The 19,015-nt window shown below is 44.4% G+C and overlaps 1 long non-coding RNA gene across 1 annotated transcript in view; it reads left to right on the top strand.

Moving 5' to 3' along the window:
* The first annotated feature begins 1,054 nt into the window (after positions 1-1,054).
* The window catches only part of LOC132817873 (uncharacterized), a 65,711-nt gene continuing 47,750 nt past the window's right edge, over positions 1,055-19,015 (top strand). The window contains exon 1 of the long non-coding RNA XR_009644928.1: positions 1,055-1,157. This is a non-coding gene — a long non-coding RNA (uncharacterized LOC132817873). The remainder of the gene's footprint in view (positions 1,158-19,015) is intronic.

The raw sequence follows: 19,015 nt of genomic DNA, 5'->3' as shown, positions 1-19,015 counted from the left end.
GATTGGCAGGTGGTGGCAAATAGAGTCAATATGTGTCTGTACTTAGGCCTCAATGTTTTACAATTCATTTCAATTATTTAGAGGTAGGGGTCAAAGGCATGGTGGCTGCATTTGCAGAAGACACAGACATACACATAGCAAAGTATGTTGTGAAGATGCTATAAGAAGGATATAAACTAATATATCTAAGTTAAGTGAGTGGGCAATATTCTCATATATGAAGCATAAAGTGGGAAGATGTGAAGTTTTTCATTTTAGCAGCAAGTCTAAAAGCAGATGATTATTTAAATGGTGAATATTTGCAGAAATATGATGTGCAGAGAGATCGACATGTTCTAGTCCATGAGTCACAGGAGGTTAGAATACAGGTGCAGTAAATGATTAAAATCATTAATAGAATGCTATCCTTTATTACAAAAGGAATTAAATATGAAAGTAAGGATGTAAATGTATTGGAGGCAATTCAGCGGAATGATTTGGTTGTGTTATGAAGATATGTTGGATAGACTGGGCTTATTTTCACTGGAGTCCAGAGAGTGAATGGGATTTGATTGAAGTTCATAAGGTTCTGAAAGATCTTGACAAGGTGGATATGGAAATGAGTTTAGTGTTGGGTGAGTCCAGAACTGAAGGATCTATTTTAAACTTGAGGAACACCCTGTTAGGAGAGAGATAAGGAGAAATCTTTTTCTGAATGTTTTCTAACTTTGGCATTCTTTACCTTAAACGTTGGCGGAGGTAGGTTCACTGAATATTTTAAAAGTAGGAGTAGATAAATTCTTTTAGACAAAGCAATCAAAGGTTATCGGGGGTTAGATGGGAATGTAGAAGTTGGAACGTGAACAGATCAACTATGATCTTGTTGAATGGCAAAGCAGGTTTGAATGGCCAAATGGCCGACTCCTGCTCCCAGTCTGTACAAAATACCTAAAGGCAGACTGCAGATTGAAAACTCAGCTAAAAGCTTTTGTAGGAATGGCTAATATTATTCCAGAAAATATTGCACCAGTAAGATTGTAACAAATAAATACCATTTAATGTGTTTACAGTCGGTGTAAATAAGGACATAGAAGATTATGGATGTTCTATATTGGAGGATTGCATCAGTTCCTGGACGCAGTTGGAGAGGTCACCAGGGAGCAGTGGAGCCTCTAGGGGTACGTGAGTATACGGTTTAAATTTCTTTTAGTTCTGGTTTTTCTTCAGTTCCTGGACGTAGTCGGAGAGGTCACAAGGTCACATATTTGAGCGGTTGCTTTACCCAAAACACTACTCAGCTAATGTCTCCCAACCATCCTCCTCCACTAACCAAAAAAAAATGTTGTGTGCACCAGTTGATAAGGTGACAATTGCTTTCTTTCATGTTTCTTTTTTTTCCCGGAAGTCTATTTGGGAATTTGGAATAATGGGAATGGAGGTTAGGGCAGTTGAATGTTCTGCCTGCAGTATTTTGGAGGTGAGGGTCACCACCAGTGTCCCTGCTGACTGCATCTGTGGGAAGTGCAGCCAACTCCAGCTGCTTGAGAGCCATGTTAGGGAACTGGAGCTGGAGCTGGATGAACTTCAGATCATTCGGGAGATGGAGAGGGTTATTGAGAGGAGTTACAGGAAGGTATTTACTCCACAGCCATGTGAAGAAGGTAGGTGGGTTGCTGTTAGGGGTAGGAAAGGGAACTGGCAAATATTGCAGCGATCTCTTGTGGTGGTTCCCCTCAACAACAAGGCTACCATTATGGATACCAATGGGACACAGGTCTTTGATGGAGGGTCTGTCCCTGTTGCTCAGAGGGGAAGGAGGAAGAGGAGTAGAGCTTTAGTCACTGAGGACTCCATAGTTAGGGGGACAAATAGGAGGTTTTGTGGGAACAAACAAGACTAATGATTGGTGTGTTGCCTCCCAGATGACAGGGTTTGTGATGTCTGTGATCGTGTTTTCGGGATCCTTAAGGGGGAGGGGGAGTAGCCCCAAGTCGTGGTCCACATAGGCACCAATGACATAGGTAGGTAGGAAGAAAGGGTGGAATCTAAGGCAGAAATTCAGGGAGCTAGGTTGGAAGCGTAGAGTTAGAACAAACAGTTGTTATCTCTGGATTGTTGCCCATGCCACGTGTTAGTAAAGTGAGGAACAGGGAGATAGCAGGGCTGAACACGTGGCTGCAGGGATGGTGCAGGAGAGCGTTTTGGATTCTTGGATATTTGGACCTCTTTCTGGGGAAGGTGGGACCTCTACAAGGAGGATGTTCTTCGTCTGAACCAGAGGGGTACCAATATCCTGGGAGGGAAATTTGCTAATGCTCTTAAGGGTGGGGGGGAGGGGGGGGGGGCGGGGGGGGAAGGTTTAAACTAATGCAGCAGGGGAATGGGAACCTGAATTGTAATTCCAGTGTACAGGAGTAGTGAAGTCAGAGATAGGTTTACAAGGTGGCAAGAAGATACTGGCAATCAGGATGTTGGTTTGAAATGTGTGTACTTCAATGCCAGGTGCATCTGGAATAAGGTGGGTGAACTTGCAGCATGGGTTGGTACCTGGAATTTTGATGTTGTGGCCATTTCAGAGACATGGCTAGAGGAGGGACAGGAATGGTTGTTGCAGATTCCGGTATTTAGATGTTTCAGCAAGAACAGAGAACACGGCAAAAGAAGCAGGGGTGTGGCATTGTTAGACAAGGGTAGTATTACAGCAGTTAAGAGAACGTTTGAGGACTCATCCACTGAGGTAGTTTGGGCTGAGGTTAGAAACAGGAAAGGAGAGGTCACCCTTTTGGGAGTTTTCTAGAGGCCTCCGAATGGTTCCAAGGATGTAGAGGAAAGGATAGCAAAGATGATTCTTGATAGGAGCGTGAGTAACAACGTAGTTGTTAAGGGGGACTTATAACTTCCCCGATATTGACTGGGAATACAATAGTTCAAGTAGTTTAGATGGGTCCGTTTTTGTTTAATATGTGAAGGAGGGTTTTCTAACACAGTATGTAGACAGGCCAACAAGGGGAGATGCTATATTGGATTTGGTATTAGGGAATGAACCCAGCCAGATGTTAGATTTGGAGGTAGATAAGCACTTTGGCGATAGTGACCATAATTCAGTTATGTTTATAATAGTAATGGGCAGGGATGGGGAAAGAGGTATAACTGGGGGAACGGCAATTATCATGCGATTAGGCAAGATTTAGGATGCATAGGATGGGGAAGGAAACTGCAGGAAACGGACACTCTTGAAATGTGCAGCTTATTGAAGGAACAGCTACTGCAGGTCCTTGACAAGTATATCAGGCAGGGAGGTAGTTGTCAAGAGAGGGAGCTATGGTTTACTAAAGAAGTTGAAGCTTTTGTCAAGAGGAAGAAGAAGGCTAATATGAGGATGGAGGCATGAAGGCTCAGAGTTATAAGTTAGCCAGAAAAGATCTAAAGAGAGGGCGAAGAAGAGCCAGGAGGGGACATGAGAAGTTGTTGATGGTAGGATCAAAGAAAACTAAGGCCTTCTATAGGTTTATCAGGAATAAAAGAATGACTAGGGTAAATTAGGGCCAATCAAAGGTTGTAGTGGAAAGTTGTATGTAGAATCTGAGGACATAGGGGAAGTGCTTAATGAATACTTTTCGTCAGTATTCATGAGAATACGGAGATACAGGCTACAAGATTAGATGAGATTGAGGTTGATAAAGATGAGGTTTTAGCAATTTACAAAATCTGAAAATAGATCAGACCCCAGGGCCAGATGAGATTTATCCTCGGATTCTCTGGGAAGCCAGGGAGGAGATTGCAGAGCCTTTGGCTTCGATCTTAATGTCACCATTGTTGACAGGAGTAGTGCCAGAAGACTGAAGAATAGCAAATGTTGTTCCCTTGTTTAAGAAGGGCATTTGGGATAACTTGGTAATTATAGACCAGTGAGCCTTACTTCGGTGCGCGTAAGGTGTTGGAAAAGTTTATAAGAGATAAGATTTATGATCATCTGGAAAGGAATAATTTGATTATGGATTTTCAACATGGTTTTGTAAAGGTTGTGCCCCACTAACGTGAGGGGTGGGTGAAGAGAAGGTTTACGAGGATGTTGCCTGGTATGGAAGGTGCTAGCTATGAAGAGAGGGTGAGTAGGTTAGGTTTATTTTCATTAGAAAAAAGGAGATTGAGGGGGGACATGATTGAGGTTTACAAAATCATATAGGGGATAGACAGGGTGGATAGAGACAAGCTTTTTCCCAGGGTGAAGGATTCAATAATGAGAGGTCATGCTTGCAAGATGAGAGGTGGAAAGTTTAAGGGGGATGCACGCGGTAAGTACTTCACACAGAGGGTGGTGGGTGTTTGGAACGCGTTGCCAGCAGAGGTTGTAGAGGCAGGCACGGTAGATTCATTTAAGATGTGTCTGGACAGATGCATGAGTAGGTGGGGGGCAGAGGGATGCAGATGCTTAGGAATTGACCGACAGGTTTAGACAGTACATTTAGATCAGCTCAGGCTTGGAGGGCCGAAGGGCCTGTTCCTGGACTGTAAATTTTCTTTATTCTTTGTTCTCTCTTTCTCCCCACATTTCCCTGGAGTTCTACAGAGGGGTGTACCCTAAACCCTCCTTCTCCTGATAATCTCTTGAACATTGTCCTGTACAGGGCAAATGTGGAACTTGTCAAAACAGTTGCAGTAAAATATTGTGTGGGTGGCTGTGGCTGTGCGCGTGTGTGTGCTATTTGGAGACTTATCCCACAAAGGCAGCAAAGGGGACAGTGGTATACGGGGGGAGGAGAGGGGGCGGATGGGGGGGTGGTGGGGGCAGTGTTGGATGGGGTTGGGGGCAGGGAGGTGGTGTCGGGGAGCGGGGGCAGTGTTGCACGGGGCGGGAGCAGTGTTGGGGGCGGGTGCAGTATTGCACAGGGCGCGGGGGTGGTGTGGCACAAGATTGGGGCAGGGGGGTGGGGGGGACGGTGTTGCATGGGGTCGAGGGCGGGGCCTCGCACGCTGTGTCTTGCTGCAGTCTCCTGAATGAGGAGCAGACTTTAAAAACTCCCGGAGGAAAGGCATTTAATCAATTAACCGAATAATCGATTATCCGAACGAAATAGCACCCACCCCTCACGTTCAGATAATCGAGGTTCCTCTGTACTGGGACTGCCGTGTGATTCTGCTAATGCACAGAATTGAGCACTACACGCATAATATCAGGCCTCACTGGGGTAACTGTGCTGAAAATCAAGCCCCAAAATTCCCAGAGCCATTACAAAAGTTGAAGATTTTGATCAAACTATGCAAGGTTCCCCAATTTATTGGTGTGGCAGTGTCTTGGCCCAGGGTGGCAGTGTCTCGGCCTGGTGTGGCAGTATCTTGGTCTGGTGTGGCAGTCTCGGTCAGGTGTGGCAGTGTCTCGGTCAGGTGTGGCAGTGTCTCGGTCAGGTGTGGCAGTGTCTCGGCCTGGTGTGGCAGTATCTCGGTCTGGTGTGGCAGTGTCTCGGCCTGATGTGGCAGTGTCTCGGTCAGGTGTGGCAGTATCTCGGTCTGGTGTGGCAGTGTCTCGGCCTGATGTGGCAGTGTCTCGGTCAGGTGTGGCAGTGTCTCGGTCAGGTGTGGCAGTGTCTCGGTCTGGTGTGGCAGTGTCTCAGTCTGGTGTGACAGTGTCTCGGTCAGGTGTGGCAGTATCTCGGTCTGGTGTGGCAGTGTCTCAGCCAGATGTGGCAGTATCTCGGTCTGGTGTGGCAGTATCACGGTCTGGTGTGGCAGTGTCTCGACCTGATGTGGCAGTGTCTCGGTCAGGTGTGGCAGTATCTTGGTCAGGTGTGGCAGTATCTCGGTCTGGTGTGGCAGTATCTCGGTCTGGTGTGGCAGTGTCTCGGTCTAGTGTGGCAGTGTCTCGGTCTAGTGTGGCAGTGTCTCGGTCTGGTGTGGCAGTGTCTCGGTCAGGTGTGGCAGTGTCTCGGTCAGGTGTGGCAGTGTCTCGGTCAGGTGTGGCAGTATCTTGGTCTGGTGTGGCAGTGTCTCGGTCTGGTGTGGCAGTATCTCGGTCTGGTGTGGCAGTGTCTCAGCCTGATGTGGCAGTATCTCGGTCTGGTGTGGCAGTATCACGGTCTGGTGTGGCAGTGTCTCGACCTGATGTGGCAGTGTCTCGGTCAGGTGTGGCAGTATCTTGGTCAGGTGTGGCAGTATCTCGGTCAGGTGTGGCAGTATCTCGGTCTAGTGTGGCAGTGTCTCGGTCAGGTGTGGCAGTGTCTCGGTCAGGTGTGGCAGTATCTCGGTCAGGTGTGGCAGTGTCTCGGTCTGGTGTGGCAGTGCCTCGGTCTGGTGTGGCAGTATCTCGGTCTGGTGTGGCAGTATCTCGGTCTGGTGTGGCAGTATCTCGGCCTGATGTGGCAGTGTCTCGGCCTGATGTGGCAGTGTCTCGGTCAGGTGTGGCAGTGTCTCGGTCAGGTGTGGCAGTATCTCGGTCAGGTGTGGCAGTGTCTTGGTCAGGTGTGGCAGTGTCTCGGTCTGGTGTGGCAGTGTCTCGGTCTGGTGTGGCAGTGTCTCTGCGGCAGTTGAAGTGGGAGGAGTGACAGCAAGGACGAGAAGCCCGACTGGAAGATAATTTTAAAATACAAAAACTTACCTTGGCAGAGCAAACATTGAGCAGGAACGTACACAGGAGTGCTGGGTAATTGAAGCTTTTAAAGGAACAGCAGAGGGAGAGGCCACAGCAAGGCACAGAGGACTGCTGAGTATATATTTGGGCAGCGAATGAATCCCGAGACACTACACGTGTAAGGTCTCCCACCCGCACTCTTCCTCAAACCAAAAAAAAGGTCTCTTGTGGGTTGCTAAGGTTTCATTTGTGTATCGTATGATTGATTAAAAGTTTAGTATTAGTTGGTTAGTTGAATAAGACCACAGAGAAGTACTAGAAATTATTTAACTCATAAATTTGTATAAATTAATAAATATGTAGAGATGGCTGGTCAGGTGATGTGCTGTAGCTGTATGATGTGGGAGCTGGCTGATCCCATTGTGAACGGCAGTGACCACATCTGCAGCAAGTGTTGGTTGCTGGAAGAACTCTGGATCAGAATTGATGATCTGGAATCTGAGCTTCAAACACTGTGGCACATCCAGGAGGGGAGAGTTACCTGGATGCTTTTTTTTCTCAGGAGGCAGACACACCCGGTAGATTAAATAATTCAAATACGGTTAGTGATCAGGGACAACAGAGTGGGACTGTAAGTGAGGCAGGCAGGGGGATTCTGAGTTCTGGAGAGGAGGAGCCTCAGCCCTTGACCTTGTCCAAGAGGTAGGAGATTGTTGCTTCCTACATGGATAAGAGAAAGGGCTATGGACAGGATGAGCCAGCTGACCATGGCACCATGGTGCAGAAGGCCATTCAAGAGGGGGAGCAAAAAGACAAGTAGTTGTTATAGGAAATTCTGTAATTCGGGGGACAGATAGTATCCTTTGTGAGCCGGTCCGGGAGTCTTGCATGGTGTGTTGCCTGCCCGGTGTAAGGGTGCAGGACATCTCTGATCGGTTTGAAAGGATATTGAAGCGGGAGGGGGGAGGATCCAGTTGTTGTGATCCACGTTGACACTAACAACATAGGCAAGGCTAGGAAGGAGGACCTGTTTGGGGAGTGTCAAGCACTAGGAAGGAAATTGAAAAACATGTCCTTGAGGGTCATAATCTCTGGACTACTGCCCGAGCCACATGCTAATTGACAGAGGGATAAGAAAATTAGGGAAGGAAACACATGGTTAAGAGATTGGTGCGGGAAAGAGGGATTCCATTTCATGGGACATTGGCATCAGTTTTGGAACCAGGGCGATCTGTACAGATGGGATGGTCTCCACCTGAACCGATCTGGAACCAGGTGTGGCAGTGTCTCGGCCTGGTGTGGCAGTCCCTTGGCCCGATGTGGCAGTCCCTTGTCCAGGTGTGGCAGTCTCTTGTCCAGGTGTGGCAGTCCCTTGGCCCGGTGTGGCAGTCCCTTGGCCCGGTGTGGCAGTCTCTTGGCCCGGTGTGGCAGCCCCTTGGCCCGGTGTGGCAGCCTCTTGGCCCGGTGTGGCAGTCCCTTGGCCAGGTGTGGCAGTCCCTTGGCCCAGTGTGGCAGTACCTTGGCCTGTGTGGCAGTCCCTTGGCCCGGTGTGGCAGTCTCTTGTCCAGGTGTGGGAGTCCCTTGGCCAGGTGTGGCAGTCCCTTGGCCAGGTGTGGCCGCCTTTTGCCACGGTGTGGCAGTCCCCTGGCCCAGTGTGGCAGTCTCTCGGCCCAGTGTGTCGTCTTTTGGTGATACATGACAGTCTCTCGTCACAGTGTCGCCTCAGTGTAGACTTCTGGCATTGTGGTGGTTCTTTGAAGTGTGGTCCCAGTGGCTAACCACTTACGAAAGACTGTAACGTTTGAACTTGCAGCTTTATTTCTTTATTTTCTACATAATACTAAGAAGGTTACAATGAGCAACTTTTAACCTTATCTCGTATGTTTTATGCAATACAATAATTACTACAACGTTTAACTTTTAACTTTGTTCTTTCTTTCTACCTTGTTCTTAAGATTCTGTAGCTAGGTACTTGTACCGAAGATGGCACCTTGATGGTGACATTATACACATTTCACTGTACTCCTGTACTTTTGTACTTGAGTACATGTGACAATTAAATCAAATTATTTCACTTTTATTTTTCTTGTTGTTTTCCTTTAATTACATTTGATTGTTTAAGAAATACCTGCAGTAATAACAGGATTCTGCCACTAGATGGAGTCTGCTCCAAATAAGGAGTGCTGACATCACAGGGTTTTCCTCTGCATTGACCTTGAACTGGAGAGACAAAATGGTGGGACCAATTGAAATAGAAATTGGTGCTGTTAATTTTCAAACTGCTTTGAAGTGCAACATGACAGACGCCCCTTCTCAACCTAATCTGAGGCGCCTTAGGGTACACCACCACCAGTTGTCTCTCTTTCTCTCTCTGTCTAATGAGACAAAGTTAAAAATCACACAACACCAGGTTATAGTCCAATAGGTTTAATTGGAAGCACACCAGCTTTCGGAGCGACGCTCCTTCATCAGGTGGTAGTGGAGGGCTCAATCCTAACAAGTGGCTGCAAATGGGGCACAGAACAAGCAGAGGCCATCTAATTGTTTATCTTCTCTGCCCATTGTTGTCTGCTCCTGCAAATACAGCAGAGACTGTCATGTCAAAGTTGATCCCCACAGCCTAAAGCATTCTTATGAGACAGAAAGCTGCCACCACTGCATTAACATTAAGACATGACAGTTTTCCAGATTCTTTTGCTGGTGTTCATCTCAACCAAGAGTGATTGGTTGTAAAACATTAGTTTCACCTAATTATTTAAACACTACCTGTCATCTGCTGAATAATATATTATACAACTTTGATTTACATTTTCTATTTAAATTCTGTTACTGGGTAGATTGGCCAATTTTTGCCTGTCCATAATCTACAAGTCACAGGTCAGGAGTGTGATGGAATATTCTGCACTTGACTGGGTGACAGCAGCTCCAAAAACACTCAAGAAGCTTGACACCATCCAGGTCAAAGCAGCCCACTTGATGAGCTTCACCTCCACAAACATCCACTCCCTTTGCCACTGATGCTCAGTAGCTGCAGTGTATCTACAAGTACTATCTACAAGAAGCAAAGCAGAAATTCATCAAAGATCCTCAGACAGCACCTTGCAAACCCACAACCACTTCCATCCAGAAAGACAAGGGCAATAGTTGCATCGGAATACTACCACCTTCAAGTTCCCCTCCAAGCCACTCATCATCTTGACTTGGAAATATATTGTTGTTCCTTCATGGTCACTGGGTCTAAATCCTGGAATTCCTTCCCTAATGGCATTGTGGGTCCACTCATAGCAGGTGGACTGTAGTAGTTCAAGAGAGCAGCTCACCACCACCTTCTTAAGGGCAACTAGGGACAGGCAATAAATGCTGGCCAATCAGTGATGTCCACATCCCACAAAATTATAAAACAAATAACAAATCAGCAGGAGGATCCCCTGGGCAACTGTTTCCTAGGAGATTGTGTCACTGTCCCTCTGGTGGAACTCACCTCTAGTGGATCTGTCTTGTTACTGTTACAGAAGTTGATCGTTTAATGGACAGCTGTCTCCCTATCCTCAGCTTCATACCCTGGCAACATGAACAAGGAGTGAGTGGGCTTCCTGAACTCCACCTTTGGGATTTTTTGGAAGTGAGCCAGGATGGAGGTGACTTACTGGAGCTGAGTCAGTGTGACTTGTTTTCCATTGGTTGGCCATGTAATTGAATTTTCCTGAGTGATTGAAAGCCTCTTTGGGGTCAATTGTTCTGTGTATTTTGAGCACTAATCTATATCCTAACATTTTGGCTTCAGATCCTTTAATTCTGTTTATCAGCAAAAATGTCACTCAGATTTATTGTTATGAAATGGGCTAGCCTCACAATGTTGTTGTGAGGCAGAGTTCTGCATGTCTACCACCCTTTGGGTGAAATGTTCCTATTTTTTTGTCTTTAAGACCTGCCTCTGACTTTTATGTAACCTTGTTCTGGACACCCTCACCTGTAGAGGGAGAGTTTTACTTTATCAATTTCATTCAAAGTCCTAATAACTTCGAGCAAATGATCTCTTACACTTCTATATTCCAATGACCATGTCTCAGTTGATAGTGCTCTTGTTTCTGGGTCCAAGCCAATGCTCCAACAATTGAACATATAATTGAGCTGATACTCCAGTGCACTACCAGGGAAAGCTACATTATTTGAGGTGCCATCTTTCAGATGAAATGTTAAACCAAGGTCTTAAAAAGGACATAAAATATCCCATGGCAAAGTACAGTTGGTAGTTCCTTCAGCTTTATTCCTGATGAAGGGCTTTTGCCCGAAACGTCGATTTCGCTGCTCCTCGGATGCTGCCTGAACTGCTGTGCTCTTCCAGCACCACCAATCCAGAATCTGGTTTCCAGCATCTGTAGTCAGGAAGGAGGTTAAGGTGAGGATGATAGGCTGGAGAGGGGGTGGGGGTGGAGAGTTCGGGAAGAAGATTGCAGGTCAAGAAGGCGATGATGAGTCCGAGGGTTGGGACTTAGATAAGGTGGGGGGAGGGGAAATGAGGAAGCTGGAGAAATCTGCATTCATCCCTTGTGGTTGGAGGGTTCCTAGGCGGAAGATGATGTGCTCTTCCTCCAGGTGTCGTGTTGCCATCGTCTGGCGATGGAGGAGGCCAAGGACCTGCATGTCCTTGGCGGAGTGGGAGGGGGAGTTAAAGTGTTCAGCCACAGGGCGGTTGGGTTGGTTGGTGCGGGTGTCCCAGAGGTGTTCTCTGAAACGTTCCGCAAGTAGGCGGCCTGTCTCCCCAATGTAGAGGAGGCCACACTCTCTGGCCTATCACCCTCACCTTAACCTCCACCTACCGCATTCCCAACACCCCTCCCCAAAGTCCCCCCTCCCTACCTTTTATCTTAGCCTGCTTGGCACACCTTCCTCATTCCTGAAGAAGGGCTTATGCCCGAAACGTTGATTCTCCTACTCCTTGGATGCTGCCTGACCTGCTGTGCTTTCCTACCTTTTCCGCATAACCCATGGTTCCCTTTACTAATCAAAAATCTGTCAATATCAGTCTTGAATATACTTAATGACCCAACTTCGATAGCCCTCATAAACATTTCAAGATTTGCTAACCTCTGAGAGAAGAATTTCCTCTTCATCACTCTTATATGGGTGACGGCTTCATCTGAGATTATGTCCTCTGGTTCTAGACTTTTCCACAGGATAAAATAACCTCTCAGCATCAATCCATTCAAGTCCCACAAGGATTTTATATGGTTCAATAAGGTTGTCTCTCATTCCTCGAAATAGACCCAGGGTACTGAACCTCTCTTCTTCAGAATGTCCCTCTGTGTCCAGCACCAGCCATGAACCTTCCCAGTATATCTTAGTTAAGACCAAACTGTTCAGTTTCTAGATGTGATCAAGCTAGTGGAGAAAGTGAGGTCTGCTGATGCTGGAGATCAGAGCTGAAAATGTGTTGCTGGAAAAGCGCAGCAGGTCAGGCAGCATCCAAGGAACAGGAAATTCGACGTTTTGGGCATAAGCCTGATGAAGGGCTTATGCCCGAAACGTTGAATTTCCTGTTCCTTGGATACTGCCTGACCTGCTGCGCTTTTCCAGCAACACATTTTCAGCTCTGATCAAGCTAGTGCCTTGTATAGTTTTAGGAAGACTTCCCTGTATTTATATTCCATTCCCTTTGAAATAAAGGCAACATTCCATTTGTCTTCCCTATTACCTGATGAACTTGTTCGCTAATTTTTTGTGATTTGCAGTTACACAAATCCCTCTGTACTGCAGCTTTCTGCAGTCTTTCTCCATTTAAATAATACTCTGATCCTCCATTCTTCCTTAAAATTGCATAAGCTCACATTTTTCTACATATAGTCCCAGTCGCTTAACTTGTCGACATGCCACTGTTGACTTTGTGTCTTCCTCAGCAATCTCTTCTCTCCACCATTCGCCCCACCCCTATCATTATTCTGAAAAATTGGTACATTCACTATCCTTATCAAAGTAATTTATAAATATCTTGTAGATAATTAGAATCCATATTGATATCCAGCACACCACTAGTTGCAGGTTGCATTTCTGAAAATGCCCCTTATCTTCTCTTTTTTTATTAGTTGGCCAATCTCTATTCAAGCTAATATACTACCCTGACAAGCTTATATCTTAAGTGCACCTAATGTGCAGTACCTTATTAAATGCTTTTCGGAAATCCAAATCTACTGGTTTCCCTTATATATTCTGCTTGTTACCTCCTTTCTTGAAGCCAGAATGACTTTGCTTGATCATACCATGTATTTCTAAATGTCCTGCTGTCAAGTCCCTTAAAATAGACCCAAATACTCTCCTGGTGAAGATTCCTGATGAAGGGCTCCTGCCCGAAACATTGATTTTCCTGCTCCTCGGATGCTGTCTGACCTGCTATGCTTTTCTAGCACCATTCTAATCTTGACTTTAATCTCCAGCATCTGCAGTCCTCACTTTCGCCTCCTCGCCTGGTGAAGAATGTTAAGCTAACTGGCAACACCATTATTCAAAAAAAGAAGGAAAACACAAAACGTGTAAATATATCCACTTATCTTCACATTTGTCATCAGGGAAGTTCTGAGGAATTTATTACAAATGATGTAACAGCAGAGCATTTAGAAATACATAATCATGCAGTCACCATAAAGACTGGTGCAATATATTTATTTAACTCCTCTATTGTTTCTTGATAATAATTGGTCTTTAGCTAAAAATGCCAGCATTCTATTAGAACATTACAGCACAGTACAGGCCCTTTGGCCCTTGATGTTGTGCAGACCTGTGGAACCAATCTGAAGCCCATCTAACCTACACTATTCCATTCTTGTCCATATGTTTATCCAATGACCATTTCAATGCCCTTAAAGTTGGCGAGTCTACTACTGTTGCAGGCAGTGCATTCCACCCCCCTACCACTCTCTGAGTAAAGAAACTATCTCTGACATCTGTCCTATATCTCTAACCCCTCAATTTAAAGCTATGTCCCCTCATGCTAACCATCATCATCCGAGGAAAAAGGCTCTGACTGTCCAACCTATCTAACCCTCTGATTATCTTATATGTCTCAATTAAGTCACCTCTTAACCTTCTTCTCCCTAATGAAAACATCCTCAAGTCCCTCAGCCTTTCCTTGTAATACCTTCCCTCCATACCAGCCAACATCCTAGTAAATCTTCTCTGAACCTTTTCTAAAGCTTCCACAGTCTTCCTATAATGTTGTGACCAGAACTGTCCGCAGTACTCCAAATGTGGTCGCACCAGAGTTTTGTACAGCTGCTGCATGATTTCATGGTTCCAAAACTCAATCCCTCTACCAATAAAAGCCAACACACTTCTTAACAAACCTATCAACCTGGGTGGCAACTTTTAAGAATCTATGTACCTGGACACCAAGATCTCTCTGCTCATCTACACTACCAAGAATCCTACCATTAGCCCAGTACTTTGCATTTCTGTTACTCCTTCCAAATTGAAGCACCTCTCACTTTTCTGCATTAAACACCATTTGCCACTTCTCCGCCCAGCTCTGCAACTTATCTATGTCTCTCTGTAACCTACAACATCCTTCATCACTATCCACAGCTCTACTGACCTTTGTATCATTCGCAAATTTATTAACCCATCCTTCTATGCCCTCATCCAGGTCATTTGTTAGCCTTTTCTGATTCTTTTATTGTATCTGGCTACCAGTAATCTGTGTAAATGGTCCAAAGTCTCATTGGACCTCCATTCCTAGCTTTTTAACCATGTGAAAGAAATGCTCTAATCAATCTTTTCTGGTCCAAAATGGGTGGCCAAACATGCACCTGAATTGAAATGCATCTGTTATATTTTTGCCCACTCATAAGCTACAATTTGTAATTTTAGGCTTCCATCTACACCATTTACCATGCTGCCTGTCTCTGTATCATTAGTAAACTTGCATAGATGGATTAGACATAGAGATAGACAGTGAAAATAGGAGCTGGAGTAGGCCATTGAGCCTGCTCCACCATTCAATATAATCATGGCTGATCCTCCAACTCACTACCCCATCTCACACGCCTTCTTGAAAGCATTCAATGCTTTGGCTTCAACTGCTTTCTGTAGCAGAGAATTCCATAGATTCACCATTCTCCGGTTAAAGATATTTCCCTTAATCTCAGTCCGAAAAGGGCAGTGGTGGGGAGGTTGGTGAAAAATGAGCCAAAGGGGAATTCTGAATGAGGATAGAAGACAGGAGAGCTTAAATGATGATAGATATGATGGGGCAAGGCATAAAGAGATGTCATTTAGATTGTCAATATCTGATCTGACCCATACTGTGACTTCAGATCTATAGCATGTGCTTGATTCTTTACTGTTCTCTGAAAATGGCCTGGTCACTCACTCATTGTATTGTTGGTGGTGTGGCTCATAGCCAAATCTCTCGATCTGTCCCCTAACTGCATTGTAACTTTGTCCTCCATTAAACATTTCATCTCAATCCAGCCCTCTCTGCTCATTTAAAATCCTCATTCTGTACTACCCAGCCAAATACTGGCAACATTTGCAAGGTGTGCATTGGAATTGCCAAGTTTGGAAACAACACATCTAAAAAATACATGGCAGTAAGTGTAAGATAAAAGTGAGGCTGGGGTGGAGGGCTTTGAAGCAGAATTAAATTTGGAAGAGATTGCAGAGCGAATGAAGTTGTTGAGAAGTTTGAGGATGAAGATTTTCAATTTGATTTCAAAATGAGATGAAAATCAGGTCAAATCTCAAAAGGTTTGCATTCCTAGGTGTTTAAGATGTAAAATTACTCATAATGATGATTCAGTAGTTCTTGCATGTCAGGAATTGAGTTCTTCAAGACAAGCAGGTCTTTTTAAAATAGTACTCAGATTGACTATTTCACCTGATATTGTGGCATGAAGTTATAGTTAGTCCTTGTCCCTGAGCAATGAGAAGGAAAAATCAGACCGACTTCCTGTTCCTGATCACTGACTACTCACAATCATTTAATATAATCATGTGCCCTACTAATGTGAGGATGGAATTATATTTGCTACAATATCCCCTGAAATTAGGTAATATTACATTGCCAGCCATATTTTTAAAACTGCAATGATGAGCAAGTTATCAAATATTGCTGCCACAAAAAAACACATTCTGGAATGATTGCTCTTGTTGAGGAAATGAAAAGCAATGTGACTTACTATTATGTAAATGAGAAGTATTAACATGTGGATATAAATGTGCTGCATAAGACACATCTGCTGCTTTGTGAATATGATTCATAAGGAAACAAATTGGACCTTGACTTACTTCGTGTATTGCAGAAAGCTAGCAGGCCTGGAAACTACCCTATGTCTCAGTAACGCCCTGTTAGTCTTGAAATTAAAGATTTGTGAAAGATGGTGAGAAGTTTCATTGCAATGTAGAATGTAGAATGTAGCTCCAGGCGCAGTTATGCCAGGAAGGGATTTCCTCTAATTCCACAAAAATGAGGTGTGGCAAATGCTGGCAATAGCTTTGGGTCTTCAATTAAAATGAAATGTTTGTCAAAGTGAAATTAAGCAGAAATAGAACCTAGTTCACACTGATTATTGCAGTTGCCAATAAAATACAAATTATTTATGGTCTGATAATTAACTCTGAAATGCAACAAGCACTGCTGCACATCGCTTGCTATGACATGCCTTTTGCATATTGTTCTGTGTTTTCCGCAGAAGTCTATTGATCACAATTTAAGCTATGTTACCTAGTCGTTAGTTGTGACTGTTTTTAGTAAAATTCTAGTGATCCAAATATATTCTTGCAGCTTTCGTATTCACCGATGTGTTTAATGTATGTTCAGATGCAACACTTTACTGATATGTCACAAAAAACATTGTCTGTTCTAGTTTTTTAATTTTTCAAAATATCACACCTGCAATCTTTTGCATGCTAAGACCTAGCTGTTGCTTTATTTATTTGTTTTCATAGGTTTAGGGTGAGAGGGGAGTGACTTAAAAGGGACTTAACCAGGGTGACAACTTTGAGGGATCTGTGGACATGGACCCCAAGATCTGTCTGTTCGTCTACACTGCCAAGAAGCAGTAACCTGTATTCTGCATTCAAATTTAACCTTCCAAAGTGAGTGACTACACATTCTTCCAGGTTGAACTCATTCTGCCACTTATCAGCCCAGTTCAGCATCCTGCAAAAATCACAAAGAGCAGAGGTCTCAGAACCAATCCCTGCCCAACACCGCTGGTCAGAGCTCCAGGCTAAGTACTTTATATCTATCATCACCCTCTGTCTTCTAGGGCCAGCCAATTCTGTATCCAGACAAACAGGTTTCCTGGTATCCCATGCCTCCTTACTTTCTGAATGAGCCTACCAAGGGGAACCTTATCAAACGCCTTGCTAAAATCTATATACGCCACATCCACTGCTCTACCTTCATCAATGTTTTTTGTTATATGCTCAAAGAATTCTGTAATGTTTGGGAGGCACGACCTGCCGCTCACAAAGCCATGCTGACTATCTCTAAACAAACTATGGCTTTCCAATTAATCATAAACTCTGTGTCTCAGAATCCTCTCCAATACTTTGCACACCACAGATGTAGGATTGACTGGTCTATAATTCCCAAGATTATTCTTATTCCCTTTTTTTGAACAAGGGAACAACATTTGCCACCCTCCAATCAACAGCCACTACTCCAGTGGACAGTGAGGACGCATAGATCATCGCTTAAGGCACAGCAATCTTTTTCCTCACTTCCTGTAGTAACTTGCGTATATCCCAACTGGCCCAGAGCACTTATCTATCCTTAAGTTTTTCAAAATTTTCAGCACATCCTCCTTCCTAACAATAACCTGATTGAGCATTTCAGTCTGTTTCACGTTGCCCTCAGGAACATCAAGGTCCCTGTCAGTAGTGAAGACTGAAGCAAAATATTAATTAAAGATCTCCCCTTCTTCCTACATCTTCAGGTGCTAGTTCCCTCCACTATCCCTGATTGGCCCTACTCTCACTCTGACCATCCTCTTATTCTTCACATAATGCCTTCGGGTTTTCCTTAATCCTACCTGCTAAAGCTTTCTCATGGCCTCTTCTAGCTCGCCTAATTCCATTCTTCAGATCCTTCCTGGCTACCTGGTAACCCTCTAGAGTACTGTCTGATCCTTGCCTCCTCAGCCTTAAGCTTCCTTCTTCCACTTGACGAGATGTTCCACATCCCTTGTCACCCAAGACTCTTTCAACCTACCATCCCTTCCTTGCCTCAGTGGGGCAAACCTGTTCAGCACCATCAGCAGGTGCTTACTAAACAACATTTACATTTCTGTTGTGCATTTCCCTGAGAACATCTGTCCCAATGTAGGTGTCCCAGTTCTTGCCTAATAACATTGTAATTCCCCCTCTCCCAATTAAATTCTGTCCCATACTGGCTGCTCCTATCCATCTTCATGAGTACAGTAAAGGTCAGGGAGTTGGGTGATCACTATCACCGAAATGCTCTCCCACAAATGCTTTGTGTTTATTTTTCCCATTACATAATCACTAATATAACTTTTACTCTGATAAAAGAATTTGAGCTGTGATCCAGAAGCTTTTGCACAAGGCATCTTACTTGTGACATTCATTATTTCAGTCAAATAATTTGAGAAAGTAGAGCATTCACCTGCCATGCAGGTACATCTCTGAATTGAGAAATGAATGCAATAGTCAGCATTTCAGGCAGGCAAGTAATTGCATGCCAGGCTGGATAAAAATAAATACGAATAAAGATCACAGCTACAACCTCGGCAAAGTAGATCTGCCACAACCTCGGCAAATGGGATATTTTATATTTCTTGCATTTGTTATCTTCTGATATTCCCAAAAGAGATTGTCAATGTAGTCCTGAATCAGAGACATTTTCATGCTCTGGGACTTATTCAATCGGAACTGAGCTGAGAATTGTTGAATTTGAGTCACATAACGGTTCAATATCCATTTTACAGTCTTCCACATTCACCATTCTCACTGTACTTTTTGATTTGCATCTCAATGACGTGTCATATTGTGTAGTGGGTACTAACCATTGGCAGCTTCAGGTGGCACTTTGCCAACAATCCTTCTTTCTATGTGGAGTCTAAAAGTCAATGTAATCATCAGTGATAGAAGATAGACTATTAGATAGTCTTAAAAATGAGTCACTTGTCTCGTATAACAAGCTATAGTTCATTGCACAGTACTAATATTAGTATTGTTGCAAGGCTATTAATCCAGAGACCCAGATAATGTTCTGGGACCTGGTTTTGGATCAAATCATGCCATGGCAGATGGTGGAATTTGAAGTCTAATAATTTGGAATGAAGAGTCTGATGAATACCATGAAACCGATTGTTGGAATAACCCATCTGGTTCACTAATGTCCCTTAGGGAAGGAAATCTTCCACCTTGACTTGGTCTGGTCTATGTGAGACTCCAGACTTACACCAATGTGTCTGGTTCTTAGCTGCCATCTGGACAATTAGGGCTGGGTAA

Source organism: Hemiscyllium ocellatum, chromosome 8, assembly GCF_020745735.1.
Source record: "Hemiscyllium ocellatum isolate sHemOce1 chromosome 8, sHemOce1.pat.X.cur, whole genome shotgun sequence".
Classification (NCBI taxonomy): Eukaryota; Metazoa; Chordata; class Chondrichthyes; order Orectolobiformes; family Hemiscylliidae; genus Hemiscyllium; species Hemiscyllium ocellatum.
Note: the sequence above shows the minus strand (reverse complement) of the source record. Positions and strands in the feature narration are given on the sequence as shown.